General features: G+C 39.9%; 1 protein-coding gene across 2 annotated transcripts in view; it reads right to left on the reverse strand.

The window, feature by feature from the left end:
- LOC102199769 (beta-1,3-galactosyltransferase 1-like) overlaps nucleotides 1-24,542 on the reverse strand; it is a 206,011-nt gene that overhangs the window by 94,038 nt on the left and 87,431 nt on the right. For both annotated transcript variants that reach the window (XM_005744246.1, XM_005744244.1), the window contains exon 2: nucleotides 23,131-23,186. The gene's annotated coding sequence lies outside the window, so the exon portion shown is untranslated. The remainder of the gene's footprint in view (nucleotides 1-23,130; nucleotides 23,187-24,542) is intronic.

The raw sequence follows: 24,542 nt of genomic DNA on the forward strand, positions 1-24,542 counted from the left end.
GTCTATTTAAGTGTTATTTATGACACCATGTTTGCACTGAAGCACCGCAGCAATTTCCTAATGTTGTAAACCTGCTCAACATTTGGCAATAAACCCCATTCTGATTCTGATTCTGATTCTGAGTGTGAATGGTTGTCTGTCCTTGTGTGTTAGTCCTGCGACAAACTGGCGACCTGTCCAGGGTGTACCCCGCCTCTCGCACTATGACAGCTGGAATTGGCTCCAGCGCCCCCCGCGACCCTGAAAAGGATAAGCGGAAGCAGATGGATGGATTCTTTAAATATAAAAACATAAAGCTAAATGTGCCTTGGTCTGTTTCATTCATTGGTTTAACTATGGACATAATCGGTATAAACAACTAAGATTACAACATAAATATTCTTTTATGCCTCTGCCTATTATGCCTACCACATGCTGCTCAGGCAAGGTGAATGAGTACCCCAAGGTGAGAAAAACTCTGCATCACCATCCTTCCTCCTCCTCTACAGAGTGGCTCTTCTTATTTCTCTCTGGGCTCTCAGTCCTTCCTGGCAGCTTGGGCTCCAGAGTCCCTTTTGTCATTTCCACTTCAATTGCAGCCACTTTCGCAAGGGAGCCCTGACTGCACTGCACATTTTCAGGTGCCCTGTGAATGACAAAACTTCTCTTCCTGGTGAGAGCATATATGCTAACTTTACAGAGTGATCAAACAGTCCAGCACCACTCTTGCTCCCTGTTTGAATCCGCCACTATCCTCCCGGACAAGCTGTGAGGAATGAGATTGGGGTCCGAGCCAAGCTGTTTGGCTGTGTAATTCCTCTCATAATGCCCTTCACTGGAAAACCAGGGATTCATAAACAAACACTGGAGCGAGTGGCAGTGTGGCATCACAGACAGCTGGGAGGCAGCAGTGAGGCGGGCAGGTTATAAATTGGTCATGCCTAGGAAATGGGTCGGGGTTATAAGCACTGATGACTGAGAGTGTCACACAGTGCCATGATGTCACTGCTGCAAGTACTTATTATGCCAAAGGTGTAGTAGGTGGAGAAGAAGAGAAGAGGAAAAATAAATGGCAGAGCTGCCTACAGGTTATGTTGACTGCTGGCCCTTGTGATGATAGGAAGGCCCCGTGGGAAGACGGGGCACCTAGAAACAGCTTCCTACTGCAAATGCACTCTTTGTAAGTGTGTGTGAGTACATGTTTAGAGATCTTTGTGAGGACAGAAACTTGGCATGCCACTATACTTGTGGGGACCAAATGCCCATGCCCATGAGTTTGAAGGCATTTTTGAGGCTCAAAATGTGGTTTTATTGCCAGGGTTACAATTAGGTTATAGTTAGGCATTAATTTCTGATAGTTAGGGCTAGGGTAAGTGGCTAGGGAAAGCATTATGTCAATTAGATGTCCTCACTATGATATGAAAACGTGTGTGTGTGTGAGTGTGTGTGTGCATAACTGAATGCGTCTGCCAGGACGTGTTTGTGCCAGTGCTGGTCCGTCAGCTGCACAGCTGCAGGTGTTTCTTTTCCTGTAGCGGTGAGCTCAGCAGCATATTTCAGGTGCATATTTGCAAGTGGCTGCAAGGTCAGTGTGGGCCTCATTGCTCAGTGTCAAAATGGAGGACAGGAAAAGGAGGTGGGTGGGAGTGAGAAGGTGGGAGGAGGAGCCATCATTGTCTCTGTGGGTGGCTGAGTGGGTGGGGAAGAGGGAGCTCCAGGGACTTGAGCCCTTGCTGAGTCCTTGAACTCATGTCTTCTGTGGCCACTCACACGCAGAAATAAACGCTTTTCTAAAATACAACTCCACAGAGTCCACTTCTGTTTATAAATCGTAAGTATTTAGCCTAATACATATTATGTATAATTACATTACCTTATCTAATATTATTTTCATTCAGTGATGTGGGTATAACAGTAATAACACACTACACCCCATATTGTCCTTTTGGACATTACATTTGTGTCTTTTGACAATGGCCAGATGAATAAACCATAATAATAAACACATCACAGCTACAGATTAACAGAAAACGATGCTGTGTGACACTCTGCACTTAATATATTTAATTTTACTTGGAATAAAACCGCTTCCAAAAACAGCAGCGGAAAAGCCCGCTATATCCACAATCAGCCTGTTAAAAGGATGCGCAAATCAAATGCATATTAAATTAACTCCATCCCTGTATGAGACTGAAAGTGTTGGAATCGTTTATGTGATCGCTCCACTGATGCAAAGTTGTGATAGACCCAAGTCATCAATGTTGTGCTGTTTGCATTTTTCCAGATATCAAATTTTAAATGCTGCAATAACCCTTTATTTCTATTGGTATAATGTTACTGGGCATCTGTAACGAGATCATAAATATAATCTCTGCATCATCTAGTCTGTAGCTCTGTATTAAATCATTGCTACTTAAACAAAGCACTCTTTTGTACTGCTTTGTTTAAGTAGCTGAGTGCACCAATGATGTGCACATTCACAAAGTTGAATTGGAGCTTGTTTCTGAGGCCTGATCAAGGAGAAATGCAAATTGGTCAGTAATAACTGACCAGAAGATCATACAGTGCATGTTTAAATGATAAAGTCATCTATCTTTGAAGTCTCATCTCTATCTGTTTACATCTAAATTAGTCAGACAGTAGAGAAAGAGGAAATAACAGTAGGTCTCACCGTTTTCTACACCTTCTCTTTAACTCTTGTTGTGTCACCCCTGACTCTCATCTCCACCCACACCACCCTACCTGTGCTCTCTTCTTCAGCTCTTATGTACACTGTTGCTCTGTATGGTTGACCCCAGACATTTAAATGTATGTACTTTCACATTACACCTCTCTCCCTCTCACTGACTTTCATTCCTCTTCTCGCCAGTGCGTACCTCCACTCCTGTAAGTTCTGCTCCATAAGCTCCCTGCTCTCACTACAGACCATAAGGTCATCTGTGAACATCACAGTCCACATAGACTCCTGTCTGACCTCATCGGTTAAACTTTCCATCACCATTGTATACAAGAAGGAGCTCTGAGCTAATTGCTGATGTAATCCCACTGCCAGCTTGGATCCATCTGTCACTCCTACCACACATCTCACCACTGTCTTCATACATGTCCTGAACCACCCTCACGTACTTCTCTACCACTCCGGACGTACCACAGATCCACACTTTGTACCCAATCACATGCTGCATCCACAAACCCACATTCTGACTCCTACAGACTCTATATTTCTGTGTCAACACTCTCAATACAAACATTGCATCTGTAGTGCTCTTTCTCAACATGAAACCATACTGCTACTCACTAATCAGCCTGTTATCTCAGCCAAGCTTCAACAACCAGAATTATATAATTTAGCTAATCAACTCAAATATATTGCATTTCTTTCAGAATAGTCTCTCATTTTTCTGGTAATTTCAATGAAATAAAGAGAGACAAAATCTGGACAAAATATTACATGAAAGTAAAACATTTTGATTTGCATGTCATCAACTGAAATAAGTATTTGATACACAAGGAAAACGTGACTTAGTTCTTGGTGGAGAAACCATTGTTGGCAAGCACAAGCGGGAAGACATTTGTTCTAGTTTGTCACCAGGTTTGCACACACCTCAGGAGGGATTTTGGTCCACTCTTCTTCCATAAACTCTGTAAATCCCCGAGGTTTCTTAGCTGCCACTTGGCAACTCGAAGCTTCAATTCCCTCCACAGGAGAATTGAGGTCTGGAGACTGGGTAGGCCACTCCAGGGACATTTAGCCATTCCCTTGTTTCCATCCACGACCCATCTTAAGTGTTCTAGCTGAGGGAAGAAAAGTTCTCATGCAAGAAGTTATGGTACATAGCCCTGTCCTTGGCCCTACAATACAGTGTGCACTTAGCAGAAAACAGGCCCAAAGCATGTCTCAATGCGTGACTGCAGTCCAAGGCAGGGGGAGACAGTCGTATTCTGTCAAACTGGTATTTACATTTTCATCTTTTAATTGGAGAAATGTCATACTACATCATTTGTATTATCCATTTATAAAGATAGATTTTGTACTTTTACAAATAACTAACAGACTGTTTCAATTTAACTACTATTTGACTTTTTGCACTGAAATGGATCATTTGAATTTTCAGTGTAGTCTGCAGCAAGTTTCCTTCTTCCTTTTTCTATTTGCTGATTGAATTTAAATTAGTCCAAGAAAAGTGTCACTTCAACTGAAAGTGAGCACACAGTCTACTGCAGCCCACCACTGTGCCACAGCAGTTCCCCTTTAAACTGAAATTAGACCTAGAATTACTTTTACATAACATACCACCGACACAAAGTACTTAGTATGCTATGCAACCCACTTTGAACCACCAGAGACGGCTACAAAGCCTGCACTCCCACGGATTGGAGTAGAGAGTAAGCGTGTGTGGCAGAGTGCTTACGTCCAGAGAAATAGTTTTGGGCACAACTTTGAAAGTTCAAGTTGTCTTTTTCACTTCAGTGGAAGCAGCAAAACAAAATTGTTCCGAAATGTAAAAGTGTATGTCAACAATGTTTGCCGAGACACTTCAGTGAAACTGAAACTAACAGATGGACACAGTGGGAAAAGTGTGGACAAGAAGATGAACACACTCAATCTAGAGTATACTTGTACTTTTTCCTTTTCTTATTTTAACTAAATTTCACAGAACTTTTTAGTGCCCTATTCTGCTGCTTCCATTTACTTCCTCTCATTTAATTCATCTCACAATACAGGTGGAAAAAATGAAAAATGACCAAGTTCATAAAGGTAGACGTGATATATGGGCATCGAAAGGTCTGCCTTTTGAACCTCGCTTTAATGTTATGCGGCATCAAGACACTATTGTGCCAAAGTCCATTCCTCCACACTGGAGGAATGGCAACATAGCACATAAAAGCCCCCTTATGAAGTGTGCTGTCAGCGCACGGAGGGAGGGCCTATTTGTCTACACAGAGTTTAGCTTTATCAAAGTCATGCATGGTTAAGTGTATGCAATCGCTCATTGAATACACAAAAGACTTAAGGATTTGGGTACGGAGAAAGCATCGCTGCCCGCGCTCGGCAGCTCATTTCTAACATCAAACATCTCTGTTCAAAGAATGGTGTGTGTGTGTGTGTGTGCGTGTGTGTGTGTGTAAAACACCTCCAGGAAATGGAAAGTGTAGCAAGTGTAAGAGAGAGGCAGGGGGTAAATGGTCAAAAGCAGGGTGAGCAAAAGAGATTTACCATAGAAAAGGAGTGAAGAGTGAAAAATGCATTGGCTATACAAGGAAGGTAGCAGCGCCTCTTGGTCTCTTTGGAAAACATTTTCATTTTCAAGTGCTTTCATCTTGATACCTTGCCATCAACAGTCAACCTCAAACACCAGGTTCTCCTCCAGTAAACCACTCACAGGCTTTTTTTAAAGTCTTCAACAGGCTTACAGACAAAGCCTTTAAAATATTTTAAACCAATGAATGAAACAGTCATAAAAAAAAATTAAAAAACAAAGTGCTGTAGAAACCAATGTTTCTTGGACTAAAAATCAGCATTTATGCTAGACTTACCAAACATAAATGCCTCTTTACAACCGATTTAAAACTCTAGGCTAGTAGCCACTGTTTAAAAATTAAGTACTATAAGAAACTTCATCAACTTTATAAAGCTGTAGCTTCAGAGAAAACTGGAAGGACACCCACCAGTTGGATGCCTGTCAATAAGACCATCCCACTCACCATCGACTGGCACCAACAAGGGAGTTTTGTTACTATATTATACAGTTACATGAACATCTGAACACCTGCCAGTTCACAGCAAACTGTCCTTTATCACATTTCCCACTACAGTAAGTGTCTCTCTTACACACAGACACAGACTCAGAATACCAGCAAATTTAATGCTGCTAGTAATTAGCTGCTTTAGCACTCACAGTCTCTATAGTTAGGGCTTTCTATGACTTTTCCAGGTTTGTCACTATAAAAACCTTGTTGCAATTAAGTCAGTGTTTTTTTTTATCATAGTAGAAGAAGAGTGATTCATTTCTTTGATCCTAACTTTAGCAGAATTTTAGCTAAAATTGATGCCAAGCTTGCTAGCTTAAACTTTTACCAGCAGCAATACTGTTTACTATAAGTTTTTGATTTTTTTTAAAGAATACTGCAATAATTATTCAAATATTAGGAGAGCAGCACTTTGTTTCTGGGACTTTTCCTTGAAAGGTTTAATTAATAGGACCTCTTTATCACCTCCACTTACCCAGTGAACTGTATGAATTGGGCGTGCTTGACGAGTTGTCAGAAAGTTAAAACAATTTGTTAAAGAGGTGTGTGGGAGGGAGGCGGAGCAGAAAAAGAAGCATTGTGACACCTTTAAGCCTCTGTGGATGAGGGTAAAAATAAACACCTGCTTTTGTGCCTGCTAAAGTGAGAGCAGAACTGCAACGCTCTGGCAAAGCAGAAGCAGTTAAAGCAGCTCGGCCTTGTGACTGACTGTTTACGGTCTGCTCACAAGGACGTGTCGGACAAAAACTTTAAATTAGCAGCAAACTGAAACAAAACTCGGGGGTGGGGTGTCAGTCAACTGATTTAAAAAGAAAAACAGCTTGCGACCTTCACTTAAGATGAAACTGTAATTTGTCAAGAAATTTTCTGACTGGCACTGAAGGCGTGCATTATCACATGTTGAAAAACCAAAATGATCCACATAAAATGAACTGCTCTTCATAGCACTAAGCCAGGTTCAGCCGGCACTGCTGGTACAATTTCTTCTCCTCTTACAGATATTAACCCTGCAAACTAGAGGTGACCATAGTTGGACTGCCAGGGGAAATCGTAAGGTGCATCCAGCCTTTAGACATAGCCATGGCTTTGTGGTAAAAGGTTAAACGCTGGAGTTATAGAGCCTGGAAGCTGAGGTACACACCGCCATCACAGAGCTGGGGTAAGTGCAGACTCATAGATCAATCTCATTGATATTTCTAAGGCCTGCTTTAGATCTGTTTAACCGGCTCAGAGTGAGATAAGTGTAGATCAACAAAGTGTTCAAAGCAGCCTGAAGGAAAGCAAAGCCACGTCAGTATGCACACAACTGTAGCCAGAGAAAGGAAAATACAATCTTCTTCTTTATATACATGTAGCATACGATAATTAATAGGAATGTGGAACAAAAAAAAAATGTATCCTTCAGTCTTGTGCTCTGTGCTGGATCTAAGGTGTCTAAAGAGCGCTTACTGAAATGAAGAACTGTATTATTTATTTTTCCGCACTGACACGAGCCACATATTAGTTTCCCCCCAGCTGACATAAATTTATGACACAGTCCAACAATGTCAGTGCTGTAATTTGATTGGTGCAGCATCTGTGTAGGTGGCCAGTAAAAATAGTTTGTAATATCATTTCAATTTCAACACCCACACAGGCTATTATTTTCGAGCTTGGAGGCCACAGCTTTGTCTCAGCTGTGATTTTCACACTCACTGCTTTACTCCCTGAGTCCCACTGGACCCATGAATCAGGGCTAGTGTTAGCTTGGTTTCCTACATTTTATTTAAAAAAAAAAAAGATGAACAGAGCAATAATCCACAAGTGGCCTATATCATGAAATATAATAAAGGCAATAATTAGAAGGAATCTCTAATACTGCTGGCAGGGCTTTTATCCTCCAAGTGGAAGCTTTTCAGGTTTATTTAAGCTCACTTTTAGGCACACCCTATTAGTACTAGGCTGTAGCGCTTTTTGCATTCAGAACTGACACACATTCAACAAGATATTAGAAACTTTCTTGAGATTTTAGTCCATATTGACATGCTAGCATCACACAGCTGCTCCAGACTTGTCAGCTGCACATCTCCTACTCCACCAAATCCCAAAGGTGCTCTACTAGATTGAGATGTTTGTTTAAGAAACCAGTTTGAGTTGATTTTAACTTCTTAAACAGCCATCACAACACACTTTCAGTACATTGCAGTCATAGTTTGATGAACATGGTCATTGCATTACTCTGTGCTACTGAAATTTAAACCATTGTACCACCAGCAGCAGCCTGAGGCATTAATACAAGGGAGGATAGAGCAATCCTTTCTTGGTGTTTATGCCAAATTCTGACCATACAATCTGAATGTTGCAGGAGAAATCAAAATTCATCAGCCCATCCAAACATGCTTCATCCATACTATAGTAATACTCAGACCAGCCAGTCAAATGTCAATCACTTCAATTCCCTTTCATCCACATTTCGCTCAGTTTGCACTTCAGGATGTCATCTTTACCATGCCTAAATGCACTGAATTGCTGCCGTCTGCCGATTGGCTGATAAGATTTTTGTAATCCATAAGCAACTAAACAGGTAGATCTGACAGAATTAGAATAAAAAGATTTACGATGGGGCCAGTTTTTATTTCATTATGCTGTTAAGAAAATGTGTCCTACTTTTACTATTTTGTTATGTTTGTGAGCTTCATCTAAACATGTTAAATTGTTGTACTTTCAGTGCTTTGACCTACTATTTCCTTATGTTAACTCAGTCTGCCTTGGAGTCTGCATTTGGGGCCTAATTCATAGTATGTGATAATAAAAAAGTGCACAAAAAAGCAAATTAGTGCTTAAACATGTTCAAATAGTGGGAATAAAATATTACAAAGTGGCTACAATGAAATACATTCATTGATCTAAATGAAAAAGTTTAATGGTGAACAATCCTGAAATAGCGCTGATAGTAATGTGGTTAGTTTCATGGTTAATTTACGAAGTTGAGCTTTTTTTCTAAACGCAGGTGCAGCCACTTCATTTCAATATAAGGGCCCAATCTGCCAAGAGCTGCGCAATTTAGAGCAAGGTCGCAAAGTTAGAGATCATATTCAGCTGCGGGTAATTTACTAACCGAATAGGTGCAGCTTGTTAACTGTAATCAGAAAAGCATATAAATACAGGTCATACATGGTCATACATACTGTCTGACCAAACTGTCTGGCACACAGAGTTGCTATAATGGAAACAGGCGTTAGTAACTGACAGGCTCTAATGCAGGACTATAAGCCATGCAACAATATTGTTACATTGTGTTCCATAGCATTTTTGTATTAAGACAACTTACATCACCTCAAAGGATAAAACAAGCCAGAAATGCCTGATTTGCAAAAGATTATACTTATACTTCACTACTGGTGGTGTTAACTGACTGTTTAAGAAAAAACTGAATTAGCAGATTGTGTGTGTGTGTGTGTGTGTGTGTGTGTGTGTGTGCGCGTGCGTGTGTGTGTGTGTGTGTGTATTATCACAGTGCATACTGAATTTGTGTAGGGCTAACACTCATGCGTTAGATTACAGCTCACTAGATGGTGAAAACCATGTGTGCTGTTCATAGTCCTGCAATGGTACCAGTTTGTTTAATTTAGAAATGTTTAATTGAAATGTTATTAAGAACATTTTTTTAAGGATTGAATGTATTGTGAATGCATTCCTCTGAACAAAAAAACAAACAACCTATCAAACCAGTTAAAAAATAACTGGGCCGCTATTAATTGACATTCATTCAAGACCCAATTATTTTTAAGATCAGGTCCGAAGTCAATATCTTCATTCCTCTGTCATTCAGCCTTTTCACTTTGAACCCCAGTACACAGCCTAAGAGCCAATACCATAAACTGAAGAGCAGCAAAATTTTTGTTGCTGCTAGTATGACTTCTTTTGGTTGGAGGTTCAAGGTCATCTCTAAATTCGTTGAGCAAATTTAGAATTAGGTGGCTTGGTAATCTGTACATTTTTATCACATCTTCATCTGACACTCCAAAAACGTCAGCATGAGTGGATTGTAGCACACTCTCTTGAATCTCTGCAATAGCTCCTCCAAGCAATAACTGCCATCATATCAAGTGCAAATAATAAAACAAAATTATAAAGCATTCAATAAATAAATAAATAAATAAAGCATTACATATTGGCACAAATAGCGATAAATTACATATAATCACTTTGCATACTTGATTTAAATCCAGTCCTCTCTATATTCTGCACATAAAGAAAGGAACTCCCAGAAACGCATATGCAAGAGTCACAAAAGTCACATTTTAGTTCCACATGCTGGTCAGATCAGGGTTTTCAGGGAATGATCTAAATGTGTTGCACAAGAACACAACTTTAAAGGGGAAATCAGACAAATTATTGTTATTATTGTTTTTACTTTATGATGACTTTACCATCCCATCTTGTATTACTTCGACTCCATGACTCTCACCTGACAGGTCACACATATGATTTGAAATTTTACATGTCAGCTGAGACACCAGGAGCAGGTAAGGTAGTGCAATGATTCACGTGTCAGCAAAAACAAACAAGAGGGTCTTGAATAATTCACTGTTTCCTACACAGGACTTACCTGAACACCCCCACCCCCCTCCACACACACAGACACACACACACAGTCTCACACATGGCCAATTTTAAACCGTCAGATGAATTCACGCACCTCTGGCTTGTTTTCTCACAGCCATGAGGCGTTATTGTTCCAATCAGGAGCCTCTTGCTGCTCTCCATTTGAAACCCCACTACACTTTCATTTAATCTGACAAGTATAATCTTCTGAGATTGCCCTTTCCCACTGTGATGTTTAGAAAGCTTATAAAAGACTCACTTCATTGATCTGAAGACACTTTAAGAGGCTTTATTGTGGTTCCCACGCCACAATCACAACTAGACCTTTTGGAACAGAATAGTGCCAAACAACACACCTCAGTAGACAAGTCAACCTTTCAATAAAAACGTAATCGTTTTATTGATGCAAAGTCCACCTATCTATGTGTGTTACACATAGATAGGTGGACAGCAAGCCGTTTAAGTACAACTCATTTTGATGCAACCACAAAAATCTGCTATGTGCTATAAAATCCAATCTGTAATTGGACAATTTACTATTCACACTGACATTCAATTCATTAATTACAGTCTGTACACTCTATGTCACATGGGACTTCCCCTCTACTTTGGCCAGGCCTGCTGTATGCATTGCCTCTGTCTATCTGTGGATGTGTTTAAACAGTCCATTCATTCACTCACTCATCATTTTATAGTGTTTGCTACATAGTAATCTAACTAGGAAACACGCACCCACACCTGCTGATACACTTCTTCTTCTTACTTTTCTTTTTCTTTCAGCTGCTGCTTTAGAGCTTACCACAGCAGATCATTTGCCTACATCTAACTCTATCCCTTCATGAACCTTATCTGTGGTCTTCCTCTTTTTCTCCTGCCTAGTAGATACATATTTAGCATCCTTTAGTTACTGCTTAGCTTAGCTCTTTAGCTGTCTCTCTCATGCACTTATCTAGTCTTGTCCATCCTGGCCACTGGCAAACAGAAATTTTAGCATCTTCAGCGGTGCTAGCTCTTGTCTTTTTGTTTCCAACCCACCATTTCCAACCCACACATCACAGCAGGTCTCATTACCATATTGTTAACCTTCCCTTTCACTGTATTATTTATCTTTCTGTCACAGATTACCCCTGATACTTGTCTTCACCCACTCCAACTTCACCGCATTCTCTTCTTCACCTCTCTTTTCATTGTCGCTATCGCTACACCTTGAATCTTCACTTTCCAACTGTCTTCCTCTTATTCATACACATGTATTCTGTCTTCCTTCTACTGATTTTCATTGTTCTTCTCTCCAGAGCATACCTCCACCCCTCCAGGCTCTCCTCCATTTGCTCATTACAGATCACAGTGTCATCTGTGAACATCACAGTCCACCGATAATCCTGGCTGACGTCATCTGTCAACCAACACCACTGTGCACGAGAATGGGCTCAGAGCTGATCCCTGATGTGATCTCACCCAGGGCTGCTCAATTAATCAAATTTTAATCACGATTACGATCTGGGCTTTCAACGATCTTTAAAAATGACTGAGCCGATTATTAGCACCTCCCTCATGCTTTACTCTCGTGCTGCTCCGTGTGGCAAATCCAGCGCACCTCTCTGCGTTTCGAACACGTGTCACAAGAGGACCCGAGGGAAGCTCGGAAACCTAAGCAGAAGTTATTTGGAGAGGAGAGTGACTGCTGTTGGTTGAAAAGAGGTAAAAAAAAAAAAAACTTCAGTGGTGTGGAAACATTATGGGTTCGCGGAGTCAGACGTGGATCAAGTAGACATAGTGTGTAAACTTTGCTACAGTGTAGTAGCTGCACCACAGAGCAACACTGCAAAGTTCACTAAACATAGATGTTTACATTTTTCATTTATTTCTTATATTGCAAACATTTGCACTGTTATCAGTATTTGCACACTATTTTATATTATTTTTTAAAGTCATTATTCAATACATTGTTATTGTTAACCCTTTAAAGCCAGTCGCTCCGTTTTGTGTAACTATTTTTAAATCCCTGTGGAACCTGAACCATGTAAGCTAGCGCAATAATTTTTTTTGCATATGAAACCGGAGGAGTTGTACTTACATCTTATGCCATCAGCTTGTCCTCGGTCATGGTTTCCTTCCACATAAAGCTTTGCAAAAATTGCATAAAAAGCGCTTGCAGGAACAAAAACATAATATTTCAGAAACAGGCTTTGCCGATCCGATCAGCTGTTCATAACACTTCCCACATTGAAACAGACGTCACCGCTAACTATCGCATGTCCGCCATTTCCTGCCCGAAACCGGAAGTGGCGTCATTTTCGCAGAAAATGTAGTTTTTTACTTGTAGGCCTTAAAAGCCTATACTGGTGTTTTTATAAGTCATGTTTGACTTTTCTGAATAGTTTCTGGGATGCTTAGAACTCGAATTGCACTGCTGGAAATAGTTTATTTTGATGCACCTGCTGTTTTCTTTGCAAATTTGCATCATAGGATTGTTTTTTCGTTTTTCCTGCAGTATATAAAAATTGGTGTATCACCAAAATAAAACTATGAAGACACTCAAAATAAATTTCCTGTTGTTGTAAACTATTTTTTGCAAAAAGTTTTAAAAGATACAACAATTAATTTTTTCTAACTAAAAATATATTTCAAAAAAAAAACAACAAAAACGATTTTCAATTTTTTTGTAGTTTATTGCACTTTTTTGTAATTAATGTAATTACTATGGACTTAATACATACATATTATTAAAATATGGGCTATAACAGTTGTATTGATGTATAGCAACTTGAAATGCTCCCACAAATGGCACTACAGCATGTAAAAAAATAATATAAGCTCTGGCGGACTTGGTTCTATGGTAGGTCTTAAAGGGTTAAATAAATATCGTCAAATAATCGAGATCTCAATTTCAGTGAAAATAATCGTGATTATAATTTTTGCCATAATCGAGCAGCCCTAATCTCACCTTCACCTTGAATCCATCTCTCGCTCCGATTACACACCTCAACATGATTTCCCCGTCCTCATACATACCCTGTACCACCCTCACATACTTCTCTGCCACTCCTAACTTCCTCATACACTAGAAACGTTCTTCTCTTGGTACTCGCTCATGCTTTCTCCAGATCCACAAAGACACAGTGCAACCTTTCCTGACCTTCTCCATACATCTCTATCAGCACTCTCAAAGCAAACATTTGTAGTGCTGTCTTTCAGCCGAAGCTATACTGCTAGTCACTGATTGTCACCTCTTTTCTTAACCTTGCTTCAAAAACTCTTTCCGATAGTAAATAACAGCACAGTGTCCCCTAACTGTGTTGTTCTCTAGTAAGTTTGACTAGTGTGATACTAATTGTGATTTAATGTCACCCTGTCAAAGAAGTGCTTGGGGCTTGTGTGTCTTGAAAAAGAATGTGCACGGTGTGAGTGGCTACTACTATTATACTGTATCCAGAATTTATTTACATAGGGGTAGAATTTCAACACACCCAGTTTTCTTCCATTTCTCTGCTAAATGGATTTGATCACTGAAATTTAAAATCTAGGTATTTAATTACTAGGCACCATGGTGCGACATACACACACACACACGTGCACACACACCCTTTCTTACTCATCAGCCCTCCACCTGCCACTAAGCTGAAAATAGATTTTCCTCTAAGGGCAGCGAGTTCAAGTTTACATTCCTAATGACCAACAATAATTTAACTGATTGACGACTGATTGTGAAAATCATCTAATGACTAGCAACCTCTGCACTTGATAATGCCATGCGCTGCTTCACGACTTTATTAAGCATACCGATCTCACTGCACGGTTAAATAATTCACTGCCATTGGCCAGGTGCAGGCTGATATTTCAGTGTGGTTGGCTGACATGATACTGTGCGTGACAAACTGTGCCCTGCGTTCACACTTAATTCAGGGGACGACTGCTCTGCATAAGGACAGCTTGGAAAGATGTATGAGCTGGGGACTTAATGTATTCATAGCGAAAAGGATGGAGAAATTGGTCTTGAGATGTGATAAAGCGCCTGCTGAGGTGTCTTTGATAAATTATGATGAAGCTATGCAAATAGTGCCTGGAGCAGCTGGATCTTCGGCATGTACTGTTCAATTAGCCTGTCACTGAGGTGGTAGTGTAGCACTTGGACTGGATGAGCAATGAATCCATTTATTACTGAAATTCATGATAACTTGATATCGAACATTATGATTAAATTAGAAATACTATTTAGGAGATCGGTACAAACCTAAATAAGAGATTAAACCCTTATTAACACTTTGTGCATGTGACCTTCATTAACACATCAACTACATACATACATGCTCTGGTCTTTGAATCTTTTACAGAGAACTGCTTCGCTAACGCTGCTAATGTGTATGAGATATAGGTCCCAAGAGCTTTCTTATCTAAACAAATTCAGTTTAGATAAGAGAGTTATGGACTAGTGCTCCAAAGTAGACTTAATTTTACTTAATTTTGCTGTTCAGATTCATACCAAATCCACTGTAACTCCCACAGTCCTAATCTGCAAAAAAGGGAAGAAGCTCAAAGAGCCCTCTCAGATATAGTCTCTTCCACCCCATGGCCCATCATCACATTCAGTCCCTTTCACTAAATATTTCACAACGAGCCCGTGCATTCAGATTTTACATTCCTGATATACAGTCTGCTGCCCAAAAAAACTCTCTCCAGCCCTCTGAAGTATGAGATTAGAGCAGCTTTGAAGGCCATTTTTTTTCCTTGTAGCCATAAAAACAAGGCACTGAAAAAAAAATATATCCAACATCCACCGCAGCCAGATGTGTTTCTCTAATCTCCTGTATTTCAATTAGGTTACTACTACTGAGTAGAGTTTCTTCTTGGAGCTGTCCTCACTGATGGGTTTAGAAAATGACATTTCAGTGTAATTAGAGCTTGGAATATCATAATGCAGCAAGAAACAAAATGTGTCCAGCTGAAAAACTGCTACAATTAAACGTGCCGTAACGTAAAAATAATCTTCAAGGATGAAAATTGTAAAATATAGGCTGGTTAGAAATACGACTAATTTATTAATTTGGTGGTGATTAGATGAGTAGGAGTAAGCAGCAGCCATTGAATTGCATCAACATCTAAAAACAGAACGGTGAGGGGAAATGAAAGCCAGCCATTTCTTTCTTTTACTCAGTGTGAGAGTTGACCTTTTCACACAGTCCCTGCCTGCGGCGCTAAGGGAAGTGCACATATGCAGGGGATTTGAACTTTAGCTTCCATGGAGCATCTGGCATATGTATGCTAACTGTTTAAAGTCTCTGCAGGATATTGCAGACAGTAGCATAGTGTGAAGAAAAACATACAGGATGACGGCTGATAGCGATGTCTTATTTAAACAAAATTTTGCCAAATGTTATCCACTGGCCACAAGCGCGTTGTGGAATTTGTAGCAACTGTGGCAGGGGTTAATAGTGAAATCTCACATCCTGAAATTCACTTTGGCATGAGCCTACTGAGCCTGTGAAAACAGCTGTATAATGTCTCCTTTGGCTCTGGAGGACCTTTTTAAACTCAGCTGGTATTAGATTTATGTCGGTTAGAAATATGTAGGGAGTTTTTTAGGCTGCATTACAGACTAAGGGGAGGGACTTCTTTAAAAGACGTGGCTGTATATTTAATGCGCTACAGAATTGCATTATGGGAAAGGATCCATGGTAAAAGAGTACGTTTATTTTGAATTCCACTCCATCAATCATAACTTTTTTTTTTCATTTCATGTGCTTCTTTGGCGACCTGAGAGTGCTCCGTTGTAGTGCCATGACATTTCCAAATGTGCGTGACCCAATAAAAAAGTCTAAACATATTATGTAAAAAGATTTTGTCTTTTGTAAGCTGTAACGAAAAAAAAGAAAGAAAGAAAAGTGAAGCACACAAAAATATGTGCCTGTCTCACCATCATTGGTAACATCACTGCACAGCAAAACTGTCACAGCTAAATAAAATAAAATAAATAAAATAAAATGTTAGACTTCATTTAAACTACTCTGAACCAATGCAAACTCTAATTATCAAAAATGAGACCCGGGGTGATCTCAGCACTGTCAGACCAAACCCAGCATAGTTGATGCAAAAACCTGTGGTCAACCCTACAGTACCTGAGCTGAGTACAAATTCCAATAGGCCTCTTGAGTCCAGATGAAGTGAGTAGTTAAAATGATTTTCCACATTTTGAAGGCTCTATAGACCTTTCATTGTTAGCTCTATAGTTCTAGAAGTCAGCACAGCAGCTTTCTAAAATCTGGCTTTTATTGAACTATTTTATCAATAACTCTGAAGAAAGCCGGGAAGACGGCCATGAAACACACTGGTTTTATTTGATCTAATATTTTAATTTGTGCCCATTTTCATTGAAATGAAGTTGAATTTAGTTAAAAGTTGAAATAGCAACTGCCTTTGATATAAAAGCCCCAGTGGACTTGAAAAACTGAAGCAATCACTTGAATCCTATGTCAGCAACCTGTCTGTTCTGTTTTACAGTACGCAGTCTTGTCAGACTGACTGTTAATTAAAAGAAGGGCTGTACTGTTGCTGAGATAGAAAAAGGAAGTACATGGGTGCTAAATAGAAAACTTCCACAACAAAATGGCAACGAGGATGGGATGGTCCGTGTGATCGCTGAACAACGGTTCCGTGGACGGGCTGATCACCCCTGAGGAAAAAGGTACCTTTGTCCTACCAGCTGTTGAAGCAAAGGAAATGGAGGAGTCACAGAGCCGTGTGTTTCAGTTACCACCAAGATCATCGATTTTGAGGGGACTGCTGCAGATGGGTGAGTTGTAGCTAACTTTGTATACAGTTATGAGGAGTTTTTTTGTCTGGCCGAGCGGTGAAATGCTTGCTGCTCCGGAGTTCGAGTCTCTGGAGGGAAAATCCTGGGGTTCGAGTCCCCAGGCTTGTGTTCGGTTCCGGTGTTGTGCAAAAGAAAAGCAGTCGTCTGCCAAAGTAATTGCAAAAACACCAGCCCATCACAGGGAACGGTGGTTCAAGTCCACCGTTGATAATCACGTCTGCACAATACAGTGTGTGGAGTGACGGTATTTTAGCACTTTTCTGCCGGTAAGGGAAGAAGGCCATTGCAGGGGACGCTCTGAATGTAAATATGGGATCTAGATCCAGTAGCAGCGCTCCACCGGGCGGCCAGAGACAAAACTCAATGTGTGACTGTATGGTAAGAATTGAGTAAATGTGTGCTGTGTAAGATTGCAGAGAATGGTTGTGTGGGAAAAGTTGATGTGTGTGTAAAAACAGTGAGAAATGGGGCTACAAAATGTTGAAAATGGGGAACAAAAACAAAAAAAAAGAGAGGAGTGTAGAAATGTGTGTAAAACTTGTTTCCAACTAGAGGGAGAAGGTGGTACTGCAGGCCAACAGCTCCTCTAGGGTGGACACAAGAAAAATTTCTTTTTAGCAGAATTGTTGATAAAAATAAGCAATAAAAATAGGAAGAGGGTTTGGTGTTTTTCAACATAGAACAACTAAAATCTCTCTGGGATTTTAAGAAAGGGGAGATCAGAACCAGAGAGGGGAGATGTGTTGTTTCAAGCAGTGAGACGAATGATCAAAATGTCTCAGTGTGTCACTTGCAGGTGAAGAGCAGACCCGGATCAATTTTCCACACGCAGCAGTCGGAAGAAAATTATAGGTTAACATGATTAGAAACACTCAAGCCAAGTTTTGGCTGAATTATTTTACAGCTTAACTTCCATGTGTTTGTCACCCTGAGAACACAAGCTCCAAGAATCTCTCCCTGAAGACAAGAAATGCAGTTCCAGACCAATGAGATGGATCTCAAGAGCTCACAGCAGCATCCTGAGCAGTGAAGAAAAGGTCCAGCAGCAGCAGCTGTGCAAGACAGCGACAGCAAGGAGAAAAATGGCATCATCATGACTGGATAGATGGATGTGCATTTCCAACGAGCTGCACCTTCACTGTGTGTGAATGGACCTTTGAAAAGACTGCTTGAGTTGGACATTTGCCACTTTCAGCACAAAAATGGCAAGATGAGAGTGTTAAAGACACAGGACAAAGCTGAAAGACAACTGACTCTCACTGGACTGCTGCAAGGGGGGGAGATGAGATGAGACCACAGTGGAAGGAGCAGGGGAGGACATGGAGGAAGGCTGTTTTAGTGTGGGAATGAAATTTGGGTTTAGGAAACTGGGAGTAAAAACGACTGCCTTGCATGGAGAATTGAAAAGTGTCTGGAGCACCGCAAAGAGGAGAGGTACACAAAAATTACACAAACAGAAAAATGCATTAATCCTACTAACACAAACACACATGCAATGAAGCTCATGAAGATCAAACAGTATTTTAAGCATGCATTTCTGTTACCATCATCTTGTCCGGTTCACTTAGTGGGTTAAGAAGTGATACATAGACTAGTGAACTAGTATTATTTTTGGGGAGGGATGATTGAATCATTGCAGGGGTGAACAGAATGCTGCAGGAGGGTCAGATGAGTGGAGACTAATAGATTATTGAGTTTCTGGTTTCTGATGTGTGAGGGAGGTCTTATCATGACACACATCTGGGTACATGGGGGAAAACAAACACTCATTATCTAATAGAATATTGCTGTTGTGTGAGGTGTGACTGGTGGATGAAAGTTTTGGAGATTTACTGATGCATTTTCCTTTGGTACCACTTTGAACCTGCCAGTTTTGATCTATTATTCAAAAAGAGTATGCTTAGACAACTTCTAAAAAGAGGCCTTCATATTTTTTGATTTTAACAGTGCACTGAGATTTTTTGCTTGGCAATTTTCTCTTTTTCAAGCAAGCCTGCAAAATCGGAATCGAAAGCACTACACAACATGTTGACCAATCGCAAGTGAGGTTCTCCAAAATTAAAATGGGCTCGGGAGAAAGCCACTTATTTGGGACAATCAGAAAACAAGTCCCTGTCAAAAGGGATTCAGCGAGGTAATCCAGTCTACATTGTTTTTTCTTTTTTTGAAATGACATCATTGCTGGCAGTAGAAACTTATTGCATCACGAGAGGTTCTACTGTCAGCAAATAAAAAATGGGGACTGACTGTTGACTGACTGGACACCAGTATGCAAGATTGCACCTCCACCTAGACAGTGACAAAAGGGTGGATGTATGTATGTTTCTTTTTACAGGAGCAGAAAGGTGACAGCAACAGGTTGCATGAGCTTTTGGGCCGTGCTGATTTAACCTTTTAATTGCCACTTTCTGTGTCTGTGAATTTACCAGCGGTGTGTTATTCATGACCTTGTATTGTTTACAGTGCAGAGGTCACTGTGAGAAAGTGTGCATACAGATGCGCTGCGTTAACATCTACATCACTTTTTCCACAGCAAAGGGTTAATCGTGGGATCTAATCACATGATTTACAGCAGGACACACCACTGGCTAATGTTTTTTCTTACAACAGGGCCTGGAGTGAAACTACTCCAGGGGAGAAGCCCTGGGAATTTTTAAGAGACAATGCACAACTTCATTGTGCATGTCCAATTGTGATAAGCTGACAGAGGGCAAAAGAGGGTTTTCCGGGGAAGTTTTCATTTTAAAATTGCAGAGACCGCGACATGAGAGATATGGAAGGATTGACTGAGGCACAGATGCAGACCATGACCATGAGAGAAGGCTTCAAGAGGACCATTGAGAAGCAGGAACCATCTGTAGGACAGCAGACAAACGACAGTGGGCTGCACCACTGGGCTTCCAAAGGATTGTCACGAGGAGATTTTGAACAGCAAAATCTTAAATAAAATGAAAGAGTTTCGCCGTTGAAGTTGAGGAAGACAACTAAGGTGTATGACGTGCTCTGCCTTAAATCTACAGCCGCATTGGAACAGAAATCGAGGAATGGAGAGAGCGTGCCAAGCTCCAAAGGTGACAGCGCAGAGGGAGATCAGCGTTGGAATTATGACTCTGTAAACGGCACAGACACCAGGAGCCATGACCGTGACTGGAATGACCACCTAATGCTGCTTCACTTTGCCATGCAAAGTACTTTGACACTCTGGAGAAGACCTTTCCTCTGTATCATTGTTGCTGCCATTTGCATGTGAGAGCTTAGATTGTGGGGAAGATTAAAGATGAACAAAGGGTGGTGGGAAAACAGTGAAGTGAGGATACACAGTGTGAAACTCCTTTAAGTGTACAATAATGTTGATGTGATATACAGAATGTCAGGAAAGAAATTCTGGTTTTAATGTGATATAAGAATCAAAGGGTGGGATTGTATAGGAATTTCTTTCATTTATGTATTAATCACATTATTTTTGTATAATGCCTTGGTGCCACTGGATTTTAACATGTCTGATACCCATACTGAAGACAAATAGTGGGGGTGTAGTAAGGAAGTTTGGGGAAGCAGACCAGAGTCTTTTGTCTCTTCGAGGACTCTGGGAAGTAGCAAGGGAGTGTGAACCTTAAGGTGTGAAACAGCTGTGTACTGCCTTTTGTTCCTGGAGAAGGTATTTAACTGAGAGCCATGCTAGGCTCAGGGAGACTGCTGACCGTCTGTCCCGCGGACATGCAGGGGCTCCATCAAGCTTGGTTGTCTGTTGTCTTTGTGTGTTTGGATTAAAGAATGTTAGCTACTGCTCACCGCTCGTCTGCAGGCTTTATTTAGACTTAAATAGACTTAAATAATTCTGGCTGTATATTTGACAACAGTTATTTTATTTGGTCAAAGGTAGCCTTGATTTCACCCAGTGTAAATAACAGTATGGACTAGTTCACCACAATTATGGCTGAAGATGGGGAAAAGCTCCCCATTTCACATAGCTCCAAACTGTAGGAAAGTGAACTTCAGATAAACCTCATATTGTCTCTAAAGTGACGCCATTTACTAGCATCTATATTTCTTCCCAGTCTTTTCTTTTTGTTACTGCACTCTCTCTCTCTGAAGAAGCTTTCAATCTCAAACCTATTTTTCTTTTAAAAAGACACAAGGCGGAAACAGTGATGGCAAGAGGGCAGCACACTGATTTTGCAAGGAAGCCACATTAAAAGTAATTTCATCACTTACTAAAATCCTTATGTTATGACTAATTACACCATAACCATTTAAACTTAATGAAAATTATTAGACAAAGTGTCATGGTTATGATGGCTAATAACAAAATGAACATTGAAGGAAGTATCATCTCTTTAAGATGTTTCTAACTCAACTGCCTCCATTCATTTAGCACTACTCCTTACATCTGTTGAGTACTTAACAGATGGGAACATATATTTCCCATCACTTCAGTGCACTCAGAAGCATTCTGCTTTTCTTATTACAAGACTTTCCTCATTCTTTCACTTAGTGCACAGCCCAGTAGTAAGAACTCAAAGCAAGAGCCTTGATCCAGACCTTTGTATTGTCACCAGACAGATTGCAAAATAAAGGTATAGAACAAACCTGATGTTCAGATGTGCCATGAGATGACATTCACGCATTATTACTGCAGTAGTAGTATTGTAAATGTGAATACAGTACAGTTAAAAATTACAGTTACAAACTGTGGGCTTAGATGCGTTTTTCCAATATACTCCACCTTACTACCTTTCATAGGGAAATTAAGTTTAATCCACTAAATTTACTGTGCATTTAGAGAGAATAATTCTGAAACCAATCAATAAATATTAATATTTTTTTTCTAAAAACAAAAGAAAAAAAAACACATCTATTTTGGCCTTCTCCAAAAATTGGGTTTAGGATAGTGTTATCACCTAGGATGACTGAGATCTCATCAAATCAAATTACTTTTCAGGATTTAAACCTGCTCCTCGAAATTTGGCTTTGATAGCAGGCCCCTCTCTTGGAGGGGTGCCTGTATGAGTCTGTGATGTGTTTAAAGAAGGGCAAATAAATCCATTATTATAATTTGCTAGAACTATATTGCTGTAGATTCAATGACTTCAATGGATGTTTGGATTTTGGATTTTGGATGTGACAATGGTAAAATATTTATATAGCAAAAGATTTGTGCGACACAACATGAATAAAACAAGTAAATATCACCCTTTATACCTTTGAGAGAAGCTACCAGATGATTATAATTAAGTTAAGAAGCCTTGGCTTCTTAACTTAAGTTAAAGGACATTGTAGAAGGGTGTAGCATATATCTGAGCTGTTTGAAGTCTTTTTACCCCGCATGTGTTAGAGAAAATCCTAAATAAATTCAAACTTGTGCACAAAATTCTTTTTTTTTAATTCATTAAAGATGTATGCTATTTGACCATTGAAAAATAACAGTTCAAAGAAATCAAAGAAAAAGCCCAAAATCACTGTGTAATTCATGCACTTGATGAGTAGAAAGTAATGTAAACTTCTAAATAGTAACAAAATACATTTGCACTTGTTTTGTAACATTTTGACATTTTGTACTTTTATCCATATATGCATCATTATAATATGCAGTGCATTAATATTTCTGGCCCCACAGTACAGGGAGACAAGAATGTCTTGAGAAAGAAATTGATATACTGGGAGGCACCACACACTGTGTTTTCTCTTCAATTATTAATTTAGTCATTCTCTTTGAAGACAAAGAGAACACAAGAGACTTAAATGCATGCAGGGGTGATAAAGCCTCTGCTTCATCAAACAGCAAGATTGGCCCGGTGAACCTCAGAAGCAACAATAGGTTTTATTCAAGACTTCAATTCTCAACTCCCTTTGGCTTTCTTCCAGCCAAAAGCTCTGAAATACACCACCACTGTGTCTGCCTATTATGGAAACCCTTTTAAAACCAGAAACAGGCTACACCCATGACTGAGCAGCAATTTGACAAACGGACAGGAAGCTGAGGTCAGTGTAGCACACCATACCTGCCACAGCTGGCTCTCATCCAATGTAATTTGTGCCCCGTCTCTTCATAACATCCCTGTAAAAATGAAAACACAAAAAAGAGAGAGAAAGCGGCAGGTCAGACGATGTAATGAGACTTGAAGAAATAAAGTATACAGGAGAGGACAATGGCAGATTATATCGCATGGAGTATGAGTGGCTTTCAGACTTAAGTCTTAACATTTTAAATAATGTGTTTTATTGAGGCTGAAACATCACCGGGAATCTCTAAAAAGAATCTCTTTAACTTGAATAAATGAATTTTCATTTACTTAAAAGCTGAACCCATTCTGTCAGAAAATAAAACAAAGAATCAGCTTGCACTTCTCTAAACTGTGCACACACAAACGCTTTCCTTCATGTAAAGTCTCAGCTGAACTCAAATAGATCTTGACGTGAGTTTTAAGTGTAATCAGCCAATGCTTGATCAGTATGCTGCAGCCACCGGCACTATCTCCCCTAACTGTGGCAACAAACAGGAGGAGAAAGTGGAGGGATTTATCAGCATATGCTCTTTCATGAGAACTTATCATTCAAGACCCACTCACGCCCGGAAAAGGTCAAATGAAATTCTCTCGTATCAAATTAAGGTTTTCAATTGATTAATAAGCCTCAGTGGCAGATGCTGAGCCTGCACATGGCAACTTTGCAACACTTTCATGTTTTCTTTTACCCGGTGTGCAGCACCAAGTAATACAAGCCTAATTTGAAAATTATGTGAAAAGGAAATATTTCAGTCACAGGACATCAATATGACCTGCTTGGATGTCCTCCTGTTGTGTCTGAAATCACTCCTTCACCACATTCATCACTCCCATTTTAGTAGGCAGGTACTACATGGTGAAAATAAACCATGTATGTTGTATACTCATGACTCAGTGCAGGACTGACAGCTGTAAAATGCGTTGATGGCAATATTCTACCCAGCATGTGCTTTTGGGACTTAACAAGCTAATGGATGACATCACAGTTTCTATGTCCACCTTTTATCGTGTCAATATTTACATCCATAGAATTGTCAACATTTCCCAATGAAGCAGCCCAGGAACATAAGGTGATGTCCTCAAATGTATTTATTTGTTGTTATTAAAACAGCATGCCAAAGTCAAACTTCAAATCAAATTAAAATCCCTTCAGGTTCAGTTTTAGTTAATTATTAACTCATGATTTCAGTTCTCTGGTGGTCTCTGAGATATTTCCATCTTTTACTACAGAACTACACAGCTAGTAACTCTAAAATGAAAATAATAAATCTCTAACAACAGTATTTACCTTTAAGATAATAGTACATACATGGATTTTGTTATTTGCCCTGATATTGTATTCATTACATACATTCATTTTCCATCAGGCCATCAGACTGCTGAACACTTCATAGACACCTCACCTTCAC

This window comes from Pundamilia nyererei, unplaced genomic scaffold, assembly GCF_000239375.1.
Source record: "Pundamilia nyererei isolate P.nyererei 1_Seehausen unplaced genomic scaffold, PunNye1.0 scaffold00141, whole genome shotgun sequence".
NCBI classification, from domain to species: Eukaryota; Metazoa; Chordata; class Actinopteri; order Cichliformes; family Cichlidae; genus Pundamilia; species Pundamilia nyererei.